This window comes from Ranitomeya variabilis, chromosome 3 (assembly GCF_051348905.1).
Source record: "Ranitomeya variabilis isolate aRanVar5 chromosome 3, aRanVar5.hap1, whole genome shotgun sequence".
Classification (NCBI taxonomy): domain Eukaryota; kingdom Metazoa; phylum Chordata; class Amphibia; order Anura; family Dendrobatidae; genus Ranitomeya; species Ranitomeya variabilis.
In genome coordinates, this window is record NC_135234.1 from 448,716,693 (window position 1) to 448,737,488 (window position 20,796).

Here is a 20,796-nt window from a genome sequence, read left to right on the forward strand (position 1 = left end):
GGGAGTAAAAAGAGGGGGAAGGGGGATTGGGGCAGATGAGGAGAGGAGAGAGATCGGGCAGGGATCAGGGATCAAAACACTTACAGTTCTCTCTCTTCTTTCTTCCTTTGCTCTTCCTTCTTCTGGGAGAGGGGATGGTTGAGGGGGGTAAAAATGGGGTAGAGGGGGATTGGGGTGGAGGAGAGATGAGACAGGGATCTTCTTACAGATGGCTTGTCTTCTCTGTTCTGTCTTTTTTTCTTCTGTCCTGTCTTCTCTGTTTTTTGTTCTTCTTTCTTCAGCAGTGAGAGATTGTGGTGTCGCATGCTTCTGTGGCACCTTAAGGCCCAGCACAGTGACGATCCGATAGCGTGACCGCTCTACAGAAATCCTCAGCTACTAGGAGGACGTGCAGCGCGATTACAGACAGGTCACAGAGCGGTCACACCGCTTCTGTGGCCTGTCATTGGTGTGATCGATGATGACATCAGTCACACGGCGGCTGTGCCCTGTGATTGGCGCGATCGATGTAATCGTCGATCGCACCAATAAGAGTGGGTCCAGGCCATACCTGGCGTTGCCAGGCAGCAGCTTATGATCGGTGCTCTTGGGAGCACCGATCCTAGGCTGGGACATCAGTGTTTCAGGCAATCTGATTGCCTGAAACACTGAGAAATGCTGTGATTGGCCGTTCAGAATTAAACAGCCAATCACAGTGATTGTGGTTGCAGGGTGACACCCCCCCAGGATGACGACACCATCTACCTAGAAGTAAGATGGCACCGGAATCTTAATGCGATCATCGCAACTTTGGTTGCAGTAAAAAAAATGACGTAATAATCGGTCCCTGGTCAAATAGGCCCAGGGCACATGGACGGATTATTACGTCTAATGTCAGAAAGGGGTTAATTACTCAAGCTCACCAGCGCGTTTTTTGCAGAATGTATAAAATTGTTGATTGGGCCACTGCTAACATTTCTGCTATCTCTCTTATGGATTTATTTTTTTAAGCCTAATAATGGGTCTGTTTCTCTTCCATTGAGAGCTCCTTTGACTAAGTGTTGTGTGTTCACAGCAAAATCTTCCAAATGCAAATGCCACACATGGAATCAGCTACACACCTTTTACTTTCTTAATTAATGATGGAATAACAAGGGAATAGCCCATGCAGCCCATTAAAGAGCTTTTTAGATAATTGTCCATTTACTTTTGGTCATTTGAAAAACAGGCAGCTACATATTAAAGAGCTGCAATTCCTAAACCATCTGCACTTTAAGCCCATATTAATTTTATACCTGTATCTTGAATATATTTTGGTAAAAAGCTAAAATGCTAAAACTTGTGTCACTTTCAAAATGTTTCTGGACCTAACTATATCAATATATGCATACGCTTTCTTAACTGCTGATATACATATGTTTGGTTTATTTATTGCCGGATACTTTGTGTGAATGGGTGGAAGCAGAAAACCTATAATCAGCCCGGATATCAACACAGCAACAATCAGACTTTTCATCTTTCATCCATAAAGTAGTTGACCCCTGTGGAGCCAAGAAGCTTCTTTTAAAGGGAGCGTGTCAGAAACCTTACCCCGTTCCAAATCATTGATATGATTGTGAAGCCCTATAAAAGATACATCAGTTAATCCTTTTATGACCCCAAAGTGCACTGCTCCAGCAGCATAGAAATCGCGCTTTGAAGTTGTCTGATTATTGCATTTAGGAGTCAAGATGCACTTCTAGCTTCTAAGCCTCACGCTGTATTTCCTACCTGTCAGCATCCTATTCTGGTTGATTGACAGGTGATTTGCTCTGGTACATGGCCACTAACCTGTCAGTCAGGAGGATGGAGCAAGGCAGGGAATACAGCATGAGGCTGAGAAACTAGAAGTGCATTGTTACGCCACAATGTACTAACCAGACACAACTTTAAAAAGTGATTTCTCACTTTGTGAGTGCTTTAGGATAGACCGGCTTATCTCTTAGAGGACTACAAAATCATATACTTTTTTTTGTCGGGGGTTTTGACAGGTTCCCTTTAACAAGTCTCATAGCTCTCCAGTTAGAGAACAGTCTCTCTACACTCAAGTTTCACCTGTCACACATATATGACATTTTTCAGTGCACAAAATAAGACTTCACAGAATCATACACCCATCACATTACTGTGTTTACCCAACTGTACCCTTAATAAACCGTACAGTAATTTATCAATCATTTTTAAAAAAAGGTAAGTGAACACTTTTGACTAATTCTAACTTATGTTTTGTTTAGTCATTTAAATGAAGAGGTAACATGCACATGCCCACCATTCAACAAACAAAAGACTGTTAAGCCCCTATCAGCTATATTTTCTTTTTTTAAGAAAAATAAAAGTGGCATGCCAAAATTGTATATTAAAATGCATGTAGCAACCCGATGGCTAGCTTTAGACTCTAGTTTTAATTCCTAGATTATCTTGACTTTTGGTTTTCATTTTGGTTTCATTTGACTACTTTTCTACAGCTACTATTCTATCTGCTTCCTAAAATTGGATTGTGGACCTGTTGGTTCAACTACATTCACAGTCTCCTGTAACCCGAGTCAGGATAATCACAGTCAAAAGTCGTAAGAAAATAATTTAATAAAGTCAAACAATAATGAGAATTGCATTAACAGGATGTGGAAAGGAGTGTTTCAAAATCTGGTGAACTAAGTCCTTTCTTCCTAGAGTAATACCATGCAGTATAAAACAAGAAGTAGAATCATTAGAGCCGCGGTGACTTACAAGACAGACAGTAAGTTTGATATTTCTTTAAACATTTAAAGCTGCTTAGATGCATCCTCAGCTGTTTTAAATTAAAAAGGTTTTTCCAAAATCATAATTTATTCCCTATGGGACTGTCGTGAATAGTCGACTTTTTCTGACAGTATTAAAAACAATGAATTAAGTTGTGGTCTAGCATGTACACCTTCACTCCATTCAATACAGGGCTCTGCAGATCCTGGTTCCTGTGATCTAGAGACCCATCTTCTGGATTGCTCTGGGTGCCAGAAGTCGGACCACAAACAATTAGTAAGCTTTATTATTGATATGGGACAACTTACAATTTTGTGAATAAGCCTTTAGTTTTGTAAGAGTCGAGGCTTAGAATATGTATATGTATGTATATACGAATTTATGTATATGAATGTATGTGCAGCGCCCCAGAGTCCTGGTCGTTGCAGTACTGATGCCTCGCCACTAAGGGGGGCTATGGTACGTCTGATGGCACTGAAGGAGTTCACCTGACCAGGTATCACAGACACCAATACACTTCACGGTCTGGCCTCCAGGGGGAGCTAAGGGTGCTATGTATTAGGCCACTCCTCACAGTCTGGTAAAACTGGGGGTTAGATAGGAAGTTAGACAGAAGCTGACTGGGTTGGAACCAGGCAACATCCTGTGGCAGAGGGTGTTGCAGGGGAAGATTCAGGGGGGTCCCTGTCAGGGGTGGGATCCTGACAGAGGCCTAGCGAACAGAAAGAACGTTACGGGACCGTGCCTGCATGTCATTGTGGCGGTACCCCAAGAAAGGACAAGAAGCGAGGTTTATTGTGCTGAGTGAGAAACGAGATCAACGCAACAAGGAGAAACACCAGTAGGAGTCGTGCTGTAAGACGAGGCAACATCCTACTGAGGCGCGCAGCCGGTGGCCGGAAACGCCGAGGAAGTATTGAGCTCCAGGCCTTACTTCAAACCTACGGCAGGACAGTCAGTTATAGGCGGGCTGTCTCACCCAAAATCACCTAAGCAGACACAGGGGGCAACATTTGGAGAGGGCAACTCTAGGGTCCCGGAAGACCTCCGAGCCTACCCGTCATACGGGTGCGTCCTAGCCATATCATCTGGGGGACGAAGAAGAACATCATAATCGAGTTGTGAGGGAACTTCAGAAACAGACACAACAGTTGTGAGGACTATCCCGTAAGCACAGCAGGGAAGGACTACAACACACAAGCGCTAGAAGGTAGGCACAGATTTCCACCTGCAAAGGGAACTCTGAAGGTGCCATCGGACCGGCCGGACTAGGGTAGCCCGGTTGACCGTATTCCGGACTGAGGATCCTGAAGCCTTCAGTAAAGAGGTAAAGAGACTGCAACCTGGTGTCCTCGTTATTCACCGCAACCTACACCACACCACAACATCCGCACATTGGCAACTTTCACTGGACGCCCCTCAGCAGGGTCACGGACCGGGCCTAGCCACCGTGACAACCCCAGAACTGAGACACAGAGGCCCGGTACCGGGTGCCCCTTCGGCCCTGCGGCAGTGGGGGCGCTCCAACTGTAAATATAAATCTATATATATACAGTGGGAAAAAAAGTATTTAGTCAGCGACCAATTGTGCAAGTTCTCCCACTTAAAAAGATGAGAGAGGCCTGTAATTGAATAATTGACATCATAGGTAGACCACAACTATGAGAGTCAAAATGAGAAACAAATCCAGAAAATCACCTTGTCTGATTTGGCAAGATTTATTTTGCAAATTATGGTGGAAAATAAGTATTTGGTCATTAACCAAAGTTCTCAATATTTTGTTATATATCCTTTGTTGGCAATGACAGTGGTCAAATGTTTTCTGTAAGTCTTCACAAGGTTGGCACACACTGTTGGTGGTATGTTGGCCCATTCCTTCATGCAGATCTCCTCTAGAGCAGTGATGTTTTAGGCCTGTCTCTAGGCAACTTGGATTTTCAGCTCCCTTCAAAGGTTTTCTGTGGGGTTGATATCTGGAGACTGGCTAGGCCACTCGAGGACCTTCATATGCTTCTTATGAAGCCACTTCTTTGTTGCCCTGGTGGTGTGCTTGGGATCATTATCATGCTGAAAGACCCATCCACGTTTCATCTTCAATGCCCTTGCTGATGGAAGGAGGTTTGCACTAAAAATCTCACGATACATGGCCCCATTCATTTTTTCATGTACACGGATCAGTCGTCCTGGGCCCTTTGCAGAGAAACATCCCCAAAGCATCATGTTGCCACCCCCATGCTTCACAGTAGGTATGGTGTTCTTTGGATGCAACTCAGCATTCTGTCTCCTCCAAACACGACGAGATTTGTTTCTACTAAACAGTTCTACTTTGGTTTCATCAGATCATATGATATTTTCCCAATACTCTTCTGTATAATCCAAATGCTCTCTAGCAAACGTCAGACGGCCCCGGACATGTACTGGCTTAAGCAGGGGGACACGTCTGGCACTGCTGGATCTCAGTCCCTAGCTGCGTAGTGTGTTACTGATGGTAGCCATTGTTACGGTGGTCCCAGCTCTATGCAAGTCATTCACTACGTCCCCCCATGTGGTTCTGGGATTTTTGCTCACCATTCTTGTGATCATTTTGACCCCTCTGGGTGAGATCTTGCGTTGAGCCCCAGATCGAAGGAGAGCATCAGTGGTCTTGTATGTCTTCCATTTTCTTATTATTGCTCCCACAGTTGATTTCATCACACCAAGCTGCTTGCCTATTGCAGATTCAGTCTTCCCAGCCTGGTGCAGGGCTACAATTTTGTTTCTGTTGTTTTTCGACAGCTCTTTGGTCTTCACCATAGTGGAGTTTGGAGTGTGACAGAGGTTGTGGGCAGGTGTCTTTTATACTGATAACAAGTTCAAACAGGTGCCATTACTACAGGTAATGAGTGGAGGACAGATAAAACTCTTAAAGAAGTTACAGGTCTGTGAGAGCCAGAAATCTTGCATGTTTTTAGGTGACCAAATACTTAATTTCCACCATATTTTGCAAAACAAAATAAATCTTGTCAAATCAGACAAGGTGATTTTCTGGATTTATTTTCTCACTTTGACTCTCATAATTGTGGTCTACCTATGATGTCAATTACAGGCCTCTGTCATCTTTTTAAGTGGGAGAACTTGAACAATTGGGCGCTGACTAAATCCTTTTTTCCCCACTGTATGTGTGTATATATATATATATATATATACACAGTGGTATGTAAAGGTTTGGGCACCCCTGGTAAAAATTACTGTTATTGTGAACTGTTAAACAAGTTGAAAATTAAATGATCTCTATATGGTTTAAAGTTAAAGATGACACATATCCTTTGTATTTTAGGCAAAAAAAATTTTTTTTACATTTTACAAAAGGAAAAGTTTTGGCACCCTGGATGGTCAGTACCTAGTAGCTCCCCCTTTTGAGAGTATCACAACGTGTAAACGCTTTTTATAGCCAGTCAAGAGACTTTCAATTCTTGTTTGAGGAATTTTTCATCCACTCTTCGTTGGAATATTCTTACAGTTCTGTGAGATTCCTGGGTCATCTTGCATGCGTTGATATTTTGAGCTCTAGCTACAAATTTTCAATGATGTTCAGATCAGGGAAGAGTGGGGGCCATTGTAAAACCTTCACCTTATGCCTTTTGAGGTAATCTAATGTGGATTTTGACATGTGTTTAGGATTAATATCCATTTGTAGAAGCCATCCTCTTTTCAACTTCATCTTTTTTACAGATCATGTTATGTTTGCAGCAAGAATTTGTTGAAACTTCATTGAATCCATTCTTCCTCTACCGGTGAAATGTTCCTCGTGCCATTGGCTGCATCACAACACCAAAACATAATTGATCCATCCATACCCATGCTTAATGTTTGGCGAGATGTTCTTTTCCTGAAATTCTGTGCCCTTTTTTCTGCACACATACCTTTGATCAATGTGGCCAAAGAGTTCTATTTTAACATCATGGGTCCACAGAACTTGTTTCCAAAATGCATCACGCTTGTTTAGATGTTCTTTTAGTTACTTCTGATGCTGAATTTTATGGTGAGGACAAAGGAGAGGTTTTCTTCTGATGACTCATCCATGAAGGCCATATTTGTGCAGGTGTCTCTGAACAGTAGAACAATGCACCACAATTCCAGAGTCTGCTATATCTTTCTGAAGGTGTTTTGCAGTCAAGCAGGGGTTCTGATTTGCCTCTCTAGCCATCCTACAAGTAGCTCTCACTGAAATCTTGCTTGGTCTTCCAGACCTTATCTTGACCTCCACTGTTATGGTTTCCAATGGCAAGGAAACATCAGAAGCATAGAATAAACGGACAAGCTCTCGGGTGATGGAAACTAGAGCTGACCGCGATGCTAAACCTACACACCACACTAGAAGTAGCCAGGGGGCATTCCTGCGTTGTCTCTAGATGCCGCGCGCCAGCCGGAGAACTAACTACCCCTGGTAGAAGAAAACACAGTCCTGGCTTGCCTCCAGAGAATGTCCCCACAGGAGATAGCAGCCCCGCACATATAATAACGGTGAGAGCAGATGAAAAGACACACGTAGTATGAAAGCAGATTTAGCACAGAGAGGCCCGCTAACTAAATAGCAGAAAGATACAACAGAGGACTTCGCGGTCAGCTGCAAAACCCTTCAAAACACCATCCTGAAATTACCTTAACTCATGTGACAACTCATGCCACTGGAGTGGTAATTTCAGCCCAACAAGAGCTTCCAGCTGCAGAGATTCACATAAGTGCAAACTGGACAAAACATACAAAAATAGACTTAAGGACTAAAGTGTCCAACTTAGCTGAGCAGAAAACTGGGAGCAGGAACATGCAACAGAATCACTCTGGATACATTGATGGCCAGCATTAGAATGACTGAGGAGCAAGGTTAAATAGGATACTCCCACATCCTGATAGGAACAGGTGAACTGAGAAGGCAAAGCTTGCAGGACACCAGTACCACAAGAGACCACTGGGGGAGCCCACGAACCGAATCACAACAGTACCCCCCCCTTAAGGAGGGGGCACCGAACCCTCACAAGAACCACCAGGGCGATCTGGATGAGCCCTATGAAAAGCACGGACCAAATCAGAAGCATGAACATCAGAAGCTGTAACCCAAGAATTATCCTCTTGACCGTAGCCCTTCCATTTCACCAGATATTGAAGTCTCCGTCTGGAAACACGGGAGTCCAAGATTTTCTCCACCACGTACTCCAATTCACCCTCAACCAGCACAGGAGCAGGAGGCTCAACAGAAGGCACAAGTGGTACCTCATACCTCCGCAATAATGACCGATGGAAGACATTATGGATAGCAAAGGATGCTGGGAGGTCCAAACGAAAAGACACAGGGTTAAGAATTTCCAAAATCTTATAAGGACCGATGAACCGAGGCTTAAACTTAGGAGAAGAGACCCTCATAGGGACAAAACGGGAGGACAACCACACCAAGTCCCCAACACGAAGACGAGGACCAACACGACGATGGCGATTAGCAAAACGTTGAGTCCTCTCCTGGGACAACTCCAAATTGTCCACCACCTGCCCCCAAATACGATGCAACCTATCCACCATGGTATCCACTCCAGGACAATCCGAAGACTCCACCTGACCAGATGAAAAACGAGGATGGAACCCTGAATTGCAAAAGAAAGGGGAGACCAAAGTGGCAGAACTGGCCCGATTATTAAGGGCAAACTCAGCCAACGGCAAAAAGGAGACCCAGTCATCCTGATCAGCAGACACGAAACACCTCAAATAAGTCTCCAAGGTCTGATTAGTACGTTCCGTCTGGCCATTTGTCTGGGGATGAAATGCAGACGAAAAAGACAAATCAATGCCCATCCTGGCACAAAACGCCCGCCAAAATCTGGACACAAACTGGGATCCCCTGTCGGAAACGATATTCTCCGGAATACCATGCAGCCGAACCACATTCTGAAAAAACAGGGGCACCAACTCAGATGAGGAAGGCAGCTTGGGCAAGGGCACCAAATGAACCATCTTAGAAAAGCGGTCACACACCACCCAAATGACGGACATCTTCTGAGAAACAGGGAGATCAGAAATAAAATCCATAGAGATGTGTGTCCAAGGCCTCTTAGGAACAGGCAAGGGCAACAACAACCCACTAGCCCGAGAACAACAAGGCTTGGCCCGAGCACAAACATCGCAAGACTGCACAAAAGTACGCACGTCCCGAGACAGGGAAGGCCACCAGAAGGACCTAGCCACCAAATCTCTGGTACCAAAAATTCCCGGATGACCTGCCAACGCAGAAGAATGAACCTCCGAGATGACTCTATTGGTCCACTCATCCGGCACAAACAATCTACCAGGCGGACAACGATCAGGCCGATCCGCCTGAAACTCTTGTAAAGCACGTCGCAGGTCTGGGAAGACAGCAGACAATATCACCCCATCCTTAAGTATACGCGTAGGTTTAGAATCACCAGGGGAATCGGGTTCAAAACTCCTAGAAAGGGCATCCGCCTTCACATTCTTAGTACCTGGCAGATACGAAACCACAAAATTAAACCGGGAGAAAAACAACGACCAGCGCGACTGTCTAGGATTCAGACGTCTGGCCGACTCAAGATAAATCAAATTTTTGTGATCAGTCAAGACCACCACCTGATGTTTAGCACCCTCAAGCCAATGACGCCACTCCTCGAATGCCCACTTCATCGCCAAAAGCTCCCGATTACCGACGTCATAATTTCGCTCGGCGGGCGAAAATTTTCGAGAAAAGAACGCACAAGGTCTCATCACTGAACAATCTGAACTTTTCTGCGACAAAACCGCCCCCGCTCCGATCTCGGAAGCATCAACTTCCACCTGAAAAGGAAGAGAAACATCAGGCTGGCACAACACCGGAGCAGAAGAAAAACGGCGCTTAAGCTCCCGAAAGGCCTCCACAGCAGCAGGAGACCAATCTGCAACATCAGCACCCTTTTTAGTCAAATCAGTCAAAGGCCTGACAACGCTAGAAAAACCAGTTATGAATCGACGATAAAAGTTAGCAAAGCCCAAAAATTTCTGAAGGCCCTTAAGAGAAGTCGGTTGCGTCCAGTCACAAATAGCCCGAACCTTCACAGGATCCATCTCAATAGAAGAGGGGGAAAAAATGTACCCCAAAAAAGAAATCTTCTGAACCCCAAAAACACACTTTGAACCTTTAACAAACAGAGAATTGGTCCGCAAAACCTGAAAAACCCTCCTCATGTTCAACAAGTTAGATTCCCAGTCATCCGAAAAAATCAAGATATCGTCCAAATACACAATCATAAATTTATCCAGATATTCACGGAAAATATTGTGCATAAAAGACTGAAAGACCGAAGGGGCATTTGACAGACCAAAAGGCATCACCAAATACTCAAAATGGCCCTCGGGCGTATTAAATGCGGTTTTCCACTCATCCCCCTGCTTAATTCGCACCAAATTATACGCACCGCGAAGATCAATCTTAGAGAACCACTTCGCCCCCTCAATGCGAGCAAATAAATCTGTCAGCAATGGCAAAGGATACTGATACTTGACTGTGATCTTATTCAAGAGTCTATAATCAATACAAGGTCTCAAAGAACCATCGCTTTTAGCTACGAAAAATAACCCCGCTCCAAGAGGAGACGAAGAAGGACGAATATGTCCCTTTTCCAAGGACTCCCTAATATACTCTCGCATGGCAGCATGTTCAGGTACAGACAGATTGAATAGACGACCCTTAGGAAATTTACTGCCAGGGATCAAATCTATGGCGCAATCGCAATCTCTGTGAGGAGGAAGAGAATTAAGAGTAGATTCCTCAAAAACCTCACGATAATCAGACAAAAACTCAGGAATTTCAGAGGGAATAGATGAAGCAATGGAGACCAAAGATGTGTCCCCATGATTTCCCTGACATCCCCAGCTTAGTACAGACATTGTTTTCCAGTCAAGGACTGGGTTATGAGTTTGCAACCATGGCAATCCCAGCACCAACACATCATGTAGATTATACAGTACAAGGAAGCGAATCACCTCTTGATGGTCTGGAGTCATACGCATAGTCACTTGTGTCCAGTATTGTGGTTTATTACTAGCCAATGGTGTAGAATCAATACCCTTTAAAGGTATAGGAACTTCCAGAGGCTCTAGATCAAACCCACAGCGCCTGGCAAAGGACCAATCCATAAGACTCAAAGCAGCGCCAGAATCCACATACGCATCCGCAACAATAGAAGATAACGAACAAATTAGAGTTACAGACAAAATAAACTTGGACTGCAAAGTGCCAATAGCAGAGGATTTATCAACTTTCTTTGTTCGTTTAGAGCATGCTGATATAACATGAGTAGAATTTCCACAATAGAAGCACAAATGATTTTTGCGCCTATAAATCTGTCGTTCGCTTCTGGACAGAAAGCTATCACATTGCATTCTCTGTGGTGCCTCTTCAGAAGACACCGCCAACTGGTGCACAGGTTTGCGTTCCCGTAAACGCCGATCAATCTGAATTGCCATTGTCATGGACTCATTCAGACCAGTAGGCGCAGGAAACCCCACCATGACGTCTTTTACAGCATCAGAGAGACCTTCTCTGAAAATTGCCGCCAGAGCGCACTCATTCCACTGAGTAAGCACAGACCATTTTCGAAATTTTTGGCAATATATTTCGGCTTCATCTTGCCCCTGAGAGAGGGCTATTAGGGCTTTCTCAGCCTGAATCTCCAAATTTGGTTCCTCATAAAGCAACCCCAAAGCCAGAAAAAACGCATCCACATTGAGCAACGCAGGATCCCCTGGTGCCAATGAAAATGCCCAATTTTGGGGGTCACCCCGCAGTAAAGAAATAACAATTTTTACTTGCTGGGCAGGATCTCCAGCAGAATGAGATCTCAGCGAAAGAAACAATTTACAATTGTATTTAAAATTTAGAAAACAAGATCGATCTCCAGAAAAAAACTCCGGTATAGGAATTTTAGGTTCAGACCGAGGAGCATGTAACAAAAAATCTTGTATATTCTGAACTTTAGAGGCAAGATTATTCAAATTGGTAGCCAGACTCTGGGGATCCATATTTCAACAAATAAAGTCTGAGCCATTCAGGGGTTAAGAGGAGAGGAAAACAGGAGACTGCAATTAGAGCTGGAGTGCAACTTCAGAGGAAGGAAAAAAAAAAAAAAAAAAGGTTTCACACAGTTCCTTTTCTCTCCTGCTTCAGCCTATAGATTAAACATTTTGGGCTGGCCATACTGTTATGGTTTCCAATGGCAAGGAAACATCAGAAGCATAGAATAAACGGACAAGCTCTCGGGTGATGGAAACTAGAGCTGACCGCGATGCTAAACCTACACACCACACTAGAAGTAGCCAGGGGGCATTCCTGCGTTGTCTCTAGATGCCGCGCGCCAGCCGGAGAACTAACTACCCCTGGTAGAAGAAAACACAGTCCTGGCTTGCCTCCAGAGAATGTCCCCACAGGAGATAGCAGCCCCCCACATATAATAACGGTGAGAGCAGATGAAAAGACACACGTAGTATGAAAGCAGATTTAGCACAGAGAGGCCCGCTAACTAAATAGCAGAAAGATACAACAGAGGACTTCGCGGTCAGCTGCAAAACCCTTCAAAACACCATCCTGAAATTACCTTAACTCATGTGACAACTCATGCCACTGGAGTGGTAATTTCAGCCCAACAAGAGCTTCCAGCTGCAGAGATTCACATAAGTGCAAACTGGACAAAACATACAAAAATAGACTTAAGGACTAAAGTGTCCAACTTAGCTGAGCAGAAAACTGGGAGCAGGAACATGCAACAGAATCACTCTGGATACATTGATGGCCAGCATTAGAATGACTGAGGAGCAAGGTTAAATAGGATACTCCCACATCCTGATAGGAACAGGTGAACTGAGAAGGCAAAGCTTGCAGGACACCAGTACCACAAGAGACCACCGGGGGAGCCCACGAACCGAATCACAACACTCCACTGTTCCTGTTAGATGCCATTTCTTATTACATTTTGGACTGAGGAAAGAGCAACTTGAAAATGCTTATAGTCTCCTGCTTTGTGGGCCTCCACCATTTTAATTTTCAAAGTGCTATGCAGCTGCTAAGAAGAACCCATGGCTGCTGGTTTTTGGCACAAGGTTAGAGGAGGCGGGGCTTTTATTAAGGCTGGGAAATTTGCATCACCTGGCCTTTTTGTAATGATGATAGTGAACAAGCCATAACCGTAACAGGCTAATTTAGGTCTGAAACTTTGATCAAAGTTATTTGAGCACACAAATATTCAAGGGTGCCCAAACTTTTGCATCGGCCCATTTTCCTTTTTGTAATTTTTTTTATGAAAAAAAATATTTTTTTTAAATCTAAGATACAAAGGAAATGTGTCATCTTTAACTTTAGGCCTTTTAGAGATCATTTAATCTTCAACTTCTTCACAATAACAGTAATTTTGATCAGGGGTGTTTAACCTTTTATATGCCGCTGTACATATATAAGCATGTAAAAAGAAAGTTATAATTTCATTAATTCTTCTTATGTTTACAAATTTACTAATTGAAATACTTTCCCACAATTACTGTAGAATTCAGAACTGGAAGCAGTTGTATTATTTCAGTTTGTATTTTTTCTATTTATGACTATTAAAGTTTTATATGCATATATTTATCGCTAAATTACAGTTGGACATAATTGATTACCATTCATGCAACAAATAGTAAAGTTGCACCATAATATACAAAGAAGGATGACTCTAGAACATTGAAACTGCATTGCTGCCAAAGGAAATAGGAAAAAATTGAAAAAAGTACTATATAATATACACATAAAATATTTATCTGCAAAAATTGCTATGAAAACAGGAAGGTACTTCACTCATAAATTGGCCAATGTATGTGAGCGCCAGGATTGAAAGTTGAGTTCAGTTCTCAGGTGATTTTGCATGTAGAGGTTGGTAAACTCTTAAAACATAATGCAATGAAGACTTGTCTGATCTTCACAGTGCTCTATTTCTGAGACTTAAATAATCTCATTCACACCTTCACTCAAGTGTAGGTACAAAGCAGGTATCCAATTCTCCATTAATTCCACACCTCATTCACCTTGGAATTTCAGCTGTCTCCCATTTCACCTATCGCAAAACGAAATAACAGGGAGACACGTCCTCCCAATAGTGAAGCTCTGTAGAAAGCTTTTCTTATACTTACAGAATAAAGCCTTTTTACCTAGCCTTCCAGTACTACTGTTTTCCAATGGGGGTCAAATACCCTGAAATGTGTTATTTTGTCAAAACATGGAGTGTAAGTATAAAGTGATGTCACATTAAGATTCAATTGATTCTTTAATACGTTGTTTCTACAGTAGCTCTTTTTAATATATACATAAGTTAATTTAATTTTTATTTATACTTCTTAATTCTATTAGTTTTATTAGAATTTTTGAATAAGATTCCTATGACCGCTGTTTGTACACTCCTTTAGTAGTGGCGGAAACAGTATTGAGTTTGGTGTTTTGGCGAATTTAAACAGGAATTGAGGTAGTGCCTGTCACACCCTTGGAAAAAGCCCGGCGAAACTCTATCAGTAATTGACTTCACCATGATTTTATATGCGCATTGTAACAAGCTTTATTCTGTGAGTATAATAAAAGCTTTCTTGCATCAAAATAATTTCCATAGAGCTTTAGTATCAGATGGATGTGTTCCTCCTCTATCCTAGTTTATTGCTATACGGCGACTTTGACCACTACACCTGTCTTGCAGCCAAACTACCCTCAGTGCCGCTACTATATCGCAGTAAAATACAAGTGAATGGGGTCACATTGTGAACCCGGGGAATGTGATTGCGACAAAGTCACAATATAATCTAATGAGTTTGGACTTCTCGCAACACTGACATGTGGAGGAAGCGAGAGAACAGCTGCATCTCAGACTTCCACCGGAAGACTCATTTGTTCGACAAACAGTGTCACGCTATCCCCAGGAGAGCCTGCAATAAAATCACTGGAATGGCGCTGTGGGTGAAACATAGGGATTGAGAAGGGGTTGTCAGAGTAGTGGCCAACCCCTTTAATTTGCACTCATTGCATTTTTTTTTTTTTTTTTCAATTGACTTTTAAGTGTAGCCAAATTACTGTGCTGCCGCACTGGGACTTTTTACCAGGCTTTTTATTTTGTTTGCTAAAAAAAAATCTACTCACCTTTCCTTGTAGTTTTTACGGTATTGTTTGGAAAAACACTAACATATTTGGTTATATTTTGAATATATCTTGCTACATATTGCAGGAAGAAAATCATTCACATGAACTATCACAATTTCTATTGCAGTACTCAGGGGTTCTTACGTGTCAAAAAGGGTTGGAAAAACACTTTGCAATATATATATACAGTTTTATATTGAATTTCTTGCTACACATTCCAGGAAAAAATATATAATTTACACGCAACTATAATGTAACAGCAGTTCATTTTTTGGAAGAAGTTGAGGTCAGTTTCCAACTCTTACTCAATACAGAGCTTTTAGTGTTTATGATATGTCATGTTACTATGTACAATTGCAATTTCCTGTAGACAATATACAGCTGACAGACTACAGCAGGGCCTTTATTAGGAGATTTTTTTTGCCCTTATTTTTACTTCGAGTAAATCTCTACAAAATGAAATCAAACACGTCTAACGGGAAGAAATGTCAATTTTACCCCATGTTTACATGGCAGGCAGTGCAAGCCTGCAGCAATGTCTGTGCACATCACTACATTACACTCCTGCACTGCTCCTTCAATCTATCAGGAGCTGGTCTGGTACCAAAATTTCAGATTCAGCTAGGAATCCTGATGATAACAACTGCAGTTTTAAGGTTTCCAGGACGGAATCTGTGGGCGAGCTGCTGCTCCATAACACCCTGGCACTTTACAAACACATCGTGTCCCAGCCCATAAGTGTTGTGCTGTGTACATTGCACTGTACTCGAAGGCCGGAGGCCTTAGCTATCTCCTCGTCCTCAGTTCAAGGAACAGCTGCACACACATCAGGCGACACCCAGTTCGCTTTAACAAGTTCAACTTTACTGGACAGTTCAAGTACATCAGTCTTTAGCACACAGTATTGGGTACAAAACACTCCGATTCTTGTTACAACAACAAAGTACATTTCAAGCACTTGCTTACGTTCATCTGCTCCACCCTTTCGTTGGCCACTTCACTCCCGAGGAGATCTAACTGGAACCGTACAAGGTTTTCCCTCCTTTTCTTCTCTTGGATGTCTCCTGCCATCCTCTTAGCCTTACCTGTGTCCGGGGCCAGGGGTTTCTCTTACACATACACTTGCAGCCGTGGTGTCAGGGCAGCTTCCTGAATGGGCACCTCTTTGGGGGGGCTGTCAGCTACTCACCGTCCATTGTGCCATCAAGGACTTCAGATCTTCAGCCCAGCTGCAGGGACTCAGCCACACTGACATGGGCGCTTCTATCTTGGGATCCGGCTCCTTACTTGGGACCTCTGGTGGGATCCCTGGTTTCTACAGTCCTCCCGGCCACTCCTCCTCCAACTGCTGCACCAGCTGCCGCTTCCAAACTTTTCTGGTCCCCCACAATGAGCCATACCATACTGATGGCCGTGTCTCTCTCGAGTCACTCTAAAGCACTCCATGACTTTGCTGCTCCTTCATCATTTTCATCAGCACTAAGCATATTAAGCTTAATATGCCTATCACTGTTTAATCTGCTCTATATCCTAAACTCTAAACTATATCTTATACTTATCCTACACCAGAGTTACCTTAGGCATTACCTTTGCATCAGTACCTATCACATTATACTCTATACAACATTATACTCTATACATTTTACATCTCACCATAAAGCACAATAAAAACATATTACAGTATTCACACTACACAATTGTTATCTTAAGGAACATTTGTCTTAAGGAACAGGAACACGACAGTCTCTTAGGCTACGTTCACATTTGCGTTGTTGTGTGTTGCGTCGGCGACGCATCGGCGACGCAACGCACAACGCATGCAAAACGCATTGTTTTGTGATGCATGCGTCCTTTTTTTGCTTGAATTTGGACGCACAAAAAATGCAACTTGCTGCGTCCTCTGCGCCCTGACGCGTGCGCCGCAGTGACGCATGCGTCACAAAACGCAAGTGCAACGCATGTCCATGCGCCCCCATGTTAAATATAGGGGCACATGACGCATGCGGCGACGCTGCGGCGCAGAACGCTAATGTGAACGTAGCCTTACTCAGTGACCATAGACAGCAGCAATGCCATACCTTTTACTGGACCCGGCAATCTTGTGATTGCAAGGTTTACTCAATTGTCTCTCCACTATGTAAGACCTACAACAGCTCTGCTAATGGCGGAAATCATGCTTGAGGGCTGTTTTCCCCTGTAATGGAGGACTCTATAGCTCCTAGTAACAATAAATACTGTACAACAACAAAAAAATTAATAGCCACTTAGATGTCTTTTATGAGCTCTTGAGGGACAAATTGCATAGCAAACAAGATATCAAATAAAATAAATAAAAATATATACTATTAATAATCACTTTATAATTGAGTATGGTATAGCACTGCAATTCAAACATTACATAAAAAAAACTACACAGTAAGTTAGTTGTAAAATTTTGTGAACAGTATAAAAAAAAGAAGTAAGAATCGCTTTGTCTGCATTCGCATCATAAAAATGTGAACACATTACACGGTGATTTATAAATGCCCCTAAACCAATACCAACAATTAACCCCTTTCTGACATCAGACGTAATAATCTGTCCATGTGCCCAGGGCCTATTTGACCACGGATGGATTATTACATCTGCGCGATCGCCTGCGCACACAGATAGTGTGTGGGCGATCGCCGCCGGGTGTCAGCTGATTCTGACAGCTGACACTCGGCACTAAGTGCCAGGAGCGGTCACACACCGCTCCCAGCACTTTAACTCCACTGTTGAAATAAAATTTTAAAAACGCTGGAGTGGTGCTTTAGTCTATCAGCCGAACCTGTTGATATCTGCAGATTCCAACAACATTAGTCTAATGTGTATGGGGCATTAAGTCAAGCAACTTAATAGTCAAGTGCAATATGACAGACTACTAGGAGTTCTTCTAAGGTCCAAGCTATCAAAACAGTTTTGGGCATTCAATGTGTATTGCAATTCTGACATTTAGGAAAGAGACTAGAATTTTGTCACTTTAACAGGCAAAGTTTTGTATAGGTATAAATATTTTCAGCAGTATTGACATTTTTAGTACTACAGTATGGCCTAGAAAAGAGAAATGGAAGGTTTTACACTTAGAGAGGAAGAAGATCACCATTTTTGCTAAGGGAGGGAATTTATTAATGCATAAATTGTATCATGGACAGAGCTTGATAGTTCACTGCTTTATAATCAAAGTGATTGTGGATAGGAAGGTTAGGTGTTGAGTGTCCTTGTGTGGTAGTTTGTGCAAAATTACAGGAGGACATGCACGTAGGGAGCAGTAGTGTAAATAGAGTCCAATGGACCCTAGCGCAAAATGTGAACCTGTCTCCCTCTTCATGTTGGCCAGATGTATGGGCTCCTGTAACATTCTAAATCCTATAAGGACATACTTGTTCCTTCCCATTATGTAGTAATGTCCCCCATCATGTAGTAGTATCCTCCATTTGGGCCACTTCCAGATTTACATGTGCCCCATTCCTGGACCCTTCCAGGAATATATGTACACATCTTGGGCCCCTGCTTGGTATGTATGTGTAACATGGGGCACGGCAGTAGCCGTTGGCGAAGTATTTGTTTCTTATTCCCCAGCACATGACATGAAGATGAAGGTCCTTACTGAGTGTGTAGACTTGTGCTGTGGGCGCGCTACACCTTTTCAGGTCGCATGTCACTGGAAATATTGGTGTGCCAGGACCAGGTGTTGGATATTTCAATGAGAGAGACCACTGTTCAAAAATAAACTTTTTACCTTTTTACCAAACAGGAACTTGGATGGGAAAATTAACAGTAGATAACGGGTTCACAACTTTTTAAACATTTCCTTCATGATACGGAGAATTTTCCACAAAGTTTAAATTCCTTCCTCTTTACTCGATTATTCTCTATCTTTACCGTTCGTCTTCACTTCACCACAACTCAGCTCAGTACTACAGTCCAGTTTGTAGGACCTTCTGTATACTCAACTCACGATTCCTCGTCCTTCTTCCCTTAGGGGAGTGTAAGACTATTCTTACTGAGTGTATTGGGGGACACTCACTTGGCCGCGATATTCAGCACACGGGCACGGGTTTTTTAAAACAAAACAGTCTATTTGGTTTATTAAGGTATCATAAACCACATCATGAACAGTCCATTTACATACTGAACCAGGATATCACTTCAAGTTTCAGACCCTTATTCTGTGGCAACTAAACACACTGGTCCTCACTGACCAGTTGCCTTGGGTTACCACACAGTTCATGATACAAGCACCAACAGTTTATGGAGGTACCTTATGGGAGCTCCTGCTCCATCTGCTGACTCCTTGTCAGTCCTCTCTCCTGGGGAAACTGCCTTACGGGGTTCACCAACTTGCCTGGCCGGCACACATCAGTCCAGAGCCACCGAAGGCCGGTAGCTTCCCCAACACCGATCATCCAGGTCCACAGTCTCTCAGGTGCTCCAAGAAGACTCCACTCACAGGAGCTTCTAACACAGACTGTCCAGGACCATGATCACACTGTGGTCTTCAGAACGTCCATCCCACCTGGGACTGTCCACCACAGAGGCATGTGGCCTGTCTGGGTGCTATTCAGGACTTAGTCCAACACCCAGGCCACCAGGTCCAAACCATGTGCATACACAGGAAGCCTCCTCCCAGGGCTTCCAACACAGGAGCATACACAGCCCATGCACAGGCCCTCAGGAACCCCCTTGTGACCCACACCCTGGTCACGTTATGTACCTGTAACCACACCCACAGTAATGGATCACATGGGCTGGTCACGTGATCCTGACATCACTGCAGGTCGATCCTCACGGCCTCAATACGACTCCGTGCACATACCGGGGAGACCATGCAGCGCCCCCTACCTGTTACAGGGGTCACTGCATCACAGGAGCTACTTTACCAATATGGCCTTAACCTATCTCTTCTGTCTCTGGCGCTCTGAAACCCCCACTTGGAGCATTCTCTATGTCTTACGTACCCTGTCCCGTTTAGGCCTGTTACTTCTCTGAGTTGTAAATTAGATCATACTGCTAGGCGTCTTGACCCAGGACCCTTCTCCCATTACTCTAGTCCTTCAGTCACTTCTCTGCTCAGGCTATCGCTATCCTCTTATCTTTTTCTTCTCTCATTAGGGACATCCACATCACGCGGCGCTGCTCACATTAGACTATTAGGTCTTTTCTCTACACTGAGCCCATTCTGACTTTCTGACAGGCATTGTCTCTTGTCCCTTCCTGGTACATATGCCTCCCATCCTGGGATTTTTCCTCAGACGCACATCCAGATGAAGTAGGCTGGAATAGGTCCTCTTTAATCTTAAAGGAATTACCATATTTTGCGGATTATAAAATGCACCTCAAATTTTGAGGAGAAAAATAGGAAAAAAACTTTTTTTTTTTTTCATAAAATGGTGGTGCTTCTTATAATCCATGCGTCTTGTTGCTTACCGGGGTGGTGGCTGCGGTGAAGCGTGGTCCCACGGTCGCCGCTGGAGGAGGCAAGAGTGGAGCGTTGTTGCAAGCTGCAGGCTGGGATGAGGGGGTGTTTGGATGAGCGGTGCAGAGCGCCGCTGCGGTGTCAGGTGTTGCGGATGTCCGGTGCTGCATGGGCTCTGCCAACATTTTGTGAAAACCCAGAGCCCCCGCAGTGACTATGGTTTCCTATGCAATGGAAAGGACTCCGGGAAAATGGGTGCCGGCCGGGGCGGCACATGCGCAGATGGAGATCTCTGCAACAAGATCTCAGGAGATGAGATTTCAGCGCTGACATTTTTTTTGGGGAAAAAAAAGTGTGTCTTATAATCTGAAAAATGCGGTAAACTAGCTCTGCAGTTGCTGGCTGGTGTCAGGGATTATAATGCAGCTGGCATCCA

At 43.6% G+C, this 20,796-nt stretch overlaps 1 protein-coding gene across 3 annotated transcripts in view; it reads left to right on the forward strand.

The window, feature by feature from the left end:
* Window positions 1–2,712: 2,712 nt before the first annotated feature.
* LOC143818300 (uncharacterized) overlaps window positions 2,713–20,796 on the forward strand; it is a 113,046-nt gene continuing 94,962 nt past the window's right edge. For 2 of the 3 annotated variants that reach the window (XM_077299649.1, XM_077299651.1), the window contains exons 1-2: window positions 2,713–2,755; window positions 2,950–3,033. The gene's annotated coding sequence lies outside the window, so the exon portion shown is untranslated. The remainder of the gene's footprint in view (window positions 2,756–2,949; window positions 3,034–20,796) is intronic. The other variant, XM_077299650.1, reaches the window with a different exon arrangement.